The sequence below is a fragment of the Capricornis sumatraensis genome, chromosome 20 (assembly GCF_032405125.1).
Source record: "Capricornis sumatraensis isolate serow.1 chromosome 20, serow.2, whole genome shotgun sequence".
In the NCBI taxonomy this organism is placed as follows: Eukaryota; Metazoa; Chordata; class Mammalia; order Artiodactyla; family Bovidae; genus Capricornis; species Capricornis sumatraensis.
In genome coordinates, this window is record NC_091088.1 from 54031830 (window position 1) to 54036913 (window position 5084).

At 46.0% G+C, this 5084-nt stretch overlaps 1 non-coding gene across 1 annotated transcript; it reads right to left on the minus strand.

Annotated features, from left to right (window-relative positions):
- Positions 1 to 255: 255 nt before the first annotated feature.
- Positions 256 to 367, minus strand: LOC138097291 (U6 spliceosomal RNA). The gene has a single exon (XR_011146489.1). It is a non-coding gene; the product is annotated as a U6 spliceosomal RNA (small nuclear RNA).
- Positions 368 to 5084: the final 4717 nt, after the last annotated feature.

Consider the following 5084-nt stretch of genomic DNA (forward strand, 5'->3'; position numbering starts at 1 on the left):
ATCAAACAAAAAATAGGATGAGGATGACGATGATGATTTTAAAAAGTGAAAGTGTTAGTTGCTCAGTCATGTCCGACTTTTTGCAGACTCTTTGCAACCCCATGAACTGTGTAGCCTGCCAGGCTCCTCCGTCCATGGAATTCTCCAGGCAAGAATACTGGACTGGGTTGCCATTCCCTTCTCTGGGGGATCTTCCCCATCCAGGGATGGAACCTGGGTCTCCCGCATTGCAGGCAGATTCTTTACCATCTGAGCCACAAGGGAAGCTGCTTCACAAATGCATGAGTCATCCTTGCCCAGGGGGCATGCTAGTCTTCTGTGTATCATTCCAGTTTTAGTATATATGTGCTGCCCAAAGCGACCACAAAAGGATTGTTTTTAAATTCAAGAACCCTTGAAACTATTAAGAGGCAGCTTTTCTCTTTCCTCGGTGGTTCCTCGAATCGTGTAGGGCCTTTTCAGAGTGACTGGAAAATTTCGCACAAAAATACCCCCATGATTCAGTGGTAAAACCATTGCCATGGTATAATAAGCATTATTTTATGATTATTTCTGATGGTCCTGGGGACTACCTGGGCTCAGTCACATGGTTCTCAGGGGCTCTTGTGCCGTGGCCCTCAGGCAGAGCATGGCACTCGGTCATCTTCTGAAAGTTGGTCATGCCTCCACTGAGTGCTGGACCAGGGGACTCTCTGGCTGGGAATTCCCCAGGCAGATTCCCATCTCCATGTGGCGTCCCCTGCTTGCTGCACACTTTTCCCAGAGTAGTTACTCTTGATGAAGATCCAATAATATCATTTCATTGTCACAGCTCATGATTCATTAAACTATCTCCATTTCATACAGCGTTTTTGAAAGTAATTTTATTTATTATTCTTATTTTTGGCCGCGCTGGGTCTTCATTGCTGCTCGGCTTTTTTCTAGTTGCAGAGTGCTCTAGGGCGTGAGGGTTTCAGTAGCTCTAGGGTTTCGGTAGCTCTAGTTGCGGCTCCCAGGCTCTAGAGCACAGGCTCCATAGTTGTGACGCACGGGCTTAGTTGTCAGGAGGCATCTGGAATCTTCTCGGATCAGGAATCGAATCTGTGTCTCCCACATTGGCAGGTGGATTCTTTACCACCACGCCACCTGGGAAGCCCTATAGTGTTATTTTTACTTGGTTAATTTTCTTCCTTAACTTTGTTAGTTTTATCTTTATTAATTTACCAAGTACACTTTTATTGATTTTGAGATTACTTTTATGATTTGATCAGCTAATAATATATTGGAGTAACTTAGGTGCAACCATTGCTTATTTATTATTTTTAATTTTTTTTTTGGCTGGGACATGCGGCATGCAAGATCTTTAGTTCCCTGACTAGGGATCAAATCCTTGCCCCCTGCAGTGAGACTGCAGGGTCTTAACTGCTGAACCACCAGGAAGTGCCAACCTTTGTATATTTATAAATGTATGATTGTACTTGCTATGGTATTTATACATTTTTGTACTTGAAGTGTCATGTCACTAATTTTGTTTTATGAATTTGGAATACTGAGCAAACAGTTGCTGTGAATGGTAATGTTTCAGTATCAGTCTAAAAAAATACACAGGCTTTGTCTTTGTCTCCCTATCTTAGGAGTCACTGTATAATTATTTGAGTGTTTCTGTATGCCTGAATTTTTTCAGAATTCAATCATGGGGGTAGAAAAGACTCGACTGCAAAGATTCAATATCAGTAAATCCCATTAGGACCCTCTGCTGGGGGCAGGGAGTGGCTGAGGGTTTCCAGGAGTCTAGGCTGCTGCTCCCTGCAGGGCGGCTGGTGGTCAGGAGCTCCCACTATGGAGGCAGACAAGCCAGGTTCAAATCCTGGTTCTGGGCTTCCCTGGTGGCTCAAGGGTAAAGAACCCACCTGCCAAGGCAGGAGACACGGGTTCAGTCCCTGATCAGGGAAGATCCCAGATGCCTTGGAGCAACGAAGCCCACTCTCCACAATAACAAGCCTGTGCTCTAGAGCCCGCGCTCTGCAAGGAGAAGCCCGAATGTCGCAACTAGAGAGCAGCCCCTGCTCGTTGCAGAGAGAAAAACCAGACCAGCAACAAAGACTCAGCACAGCCAGACAAAAAAAAAAAAATCTGGTTCTGCCTTTCCTTGGGCAGGCCATCACTTTTGCATGTTGCTGGCTTCTGAGGCTCAGTTTTCTCATCTGTAACATGTGACATATGAATAACTATTCTATCTCAAGGGCTGGATGTGAGCAGTGAAGGAGAAATATCCTTAAGTCATGTCTGGGACTCAAGGAATAAGTAAGACCCAATGTCATACAAGAACTAATCGGATTTCACTCTTTGGATGAAGATTTGGTAATCTGAACCTAGTGAGATGCTCTTTGTGGATGTCCCTTGGGGAGAAGGGAAATGGGAGAGGCGGGTGGGCACATGGCCAACTCATTTCCCTTTAAAAACTCTTGCCAACTACCAGGGCACCCATGTTGAACTTGAACTCCTCGGGGAGAATGCATGAACAAGCCTCCAAGCCAAAGCCAGGAATTACCTCCAGTAACACTTCACGGAGACACAGTGTATGCACCGGGATGAGCGAGGGAATCTCAGTGGTGGGATTTGGGGCACATTTCTGCGGTTCTTCCCTGGTAGCTCAGCTGGTAAAGAATCCGCCCGCAATGAGCGAGCCTGGGTTCGACCCCTGGTTTGGGAAGATCCCCTGGAGAAGCGAATGGCTATCCACTCCAGCATTCTGGCCTGGAGAATTCCATGGACTGTATAGTCCATGAGGTTGTAAACAGTCGGGCACGTCTGAGCGACTTTCACTTTCTGCGGTGTGTGCATGCATGCATATATTCCATTTATATTTGCCCAAGAGTCCTATTTCCCAGAAATTTTTAAAAATTAAAAAAATACATTCACGGGTGTCTAATTTACATCCAATAAAATGCAAACATTTCAAGCGTACAGTCTGTGTTCTAACAGCTGTATGCAATGGTACAACCATCCTCATAAATAAGAGGTGAGACATTTCTGTTACTCTAGAATGTTTACCCTTTCCCACGTCCACCCCAACCACTAATTTGCTTTTTGTCACTAGAAGTTTTCTTTTCTAGAGTTTCATATAAATGGAATCATATGGTGTGCCAGTTAACCAGTTTACTGCCTTACAGCTCCAAGTTGAGAAACTGGAGTTTAGGCCTTTAAATCTTCCTTCTCCGGCTGCCATGCTACAGTTTTCCAGTAGAGGGAGCGAGAGAGGCGTTGCAGGAGGAAAGAGTTTTGCTTCTAGCTTCCAGACGAGGTTCCCCAAAGGCAGGTAGGTAGCTTTTCGTGCCTCCTTCACAAGGCTGTAGGTTTCTCCAGTGCCTGGCAGTGAGGAGCACCCCTTGGCCAGCATCTTGCCCTGGCACCCACCTCAGCTGGTTTCTTGGCTGAGTGCCTCTGGTGAGACACTTCCTTGTGAACTGTTTTCCCTAGCATCCTTAAAGGACCGACTTCTGGCAAGTTCCAGAGGGTGGATTTCCAGCAAGTTCCACAGCCGGAGCACCAAAGGGACCCCTTTGCCCTTTAGTGAGCCATGTCCAGGTGTTCTCCCAAGGCGTCAGGGTCTGGGGACCTCCCTGGTGGTCCAGTGGTTTAAGTCTCGTGCTCCCAATGTAGGGAGCCAGGGTTCAATCCCTGGTCAGGGAACTAGATCCTGCATGCCACAGCTAAGACCTGGCGTAGCCAAATAAATAAAAATAGATGTTAAACAAAAACAAAAACCCCCAAAGCGCGAGGGTTTCTGGGACTGCCAAGGACAGTCTGGAGCTGACACCAAATAAATAAAAATAGATGTTAAACAAAAACAAAAACCCCCAAAGCGCGAGGGTTTCTGGGACTGCCAAGGACAGTCTGGAGCTGACACCTTTCTCAAGCTCTCTATCTTAGATCTTAGGGGTAGTGGCTGCTCCCTGTATTTATATTCTTTACCATTCTCTTTATTTCTCAGTAGCTACTCCTTCTAACTCTAATCCCCTGCTATGATGAATAAATCTGTATATTAAACATTCTCCCTTCAAATTACTGTGTGGTTTCAGTCTCTGGATTGGACCCTGAGTAATAACCATGGATGCACCCTTGCGTCTTCTTTCCTTCAGCAGAATACTGTGTGATTCAGTCACATCGTTGCTGTATTAATCGCCAGCTCACTCCTGTTTATCACTGAGTAGTACTCTATTGAACAGATAAACCACAATCTGTTTACTCACTCGGCATGATGGACATTTGGATTGTTTCCAGCTTGAGGCTGTTATGAATAAAGCTTCTATGAACATCCACATTCAAGTGGTTGTCTGGACATATGTTTTCATTTCTCATGAGTAAATACATAGGAGTGGAATTCTTGGATCACATGTTCTTCACGAGAACACACCCAATCATTTTTTTCAGCATGACTGTGCACTCCCATCAACATGTATGACAGCTGCACTTGCTAGCACCTTGTAGGGTCAATCTTTTCAATTTTAGGCAGAATGGCTTCCGTTTCATGCCTTGGAGAGATTTCCCTCTACCTGACATTCTCCCTTATCAATTTTAACACTTTACTCTTGAAAGGTGGTGCTGTCTCTATTTTATTTTATTTTTTGGCCACACTGTGCTACTTGCAGGATCTTAGTTCCCCAATCTGGGATTGAACCCGAGCCCTCAGCAGTGAAAGCGCCCAGTCCTAATCACTGGACTGTTGGGGAGGGAAGTCCTGCCTGTGTTGTTCCTAACCTACAACAAATGGTTACAGAAATATCATCAAGAAACAAGATTGAGACCTCGCTTGTGGTCCAGTGGCTAAGACCTGAGCTCCCAATGCAGGGGGCCCGGGCTCAATTCCTGGTCAGGGAACTAGACCCCATATGCCCCAACTAAGAGTTTACATGCTGCCTCAACTGGAACCTGGTGAAGGCAAATAAGGGCTTTCCAGGTGGTGTTAGTGGTAAAGAGCCCACCTGCCAATGTAGAGAGGCAGGTTTGATCCCTGGGTTGGGAAGATCCCCTGGAAGAGGGCATGGCAACCCACTCCAGTATTCTTGCCTGGAGAATCCCATGGATAAAGGAACCCGGCGGGC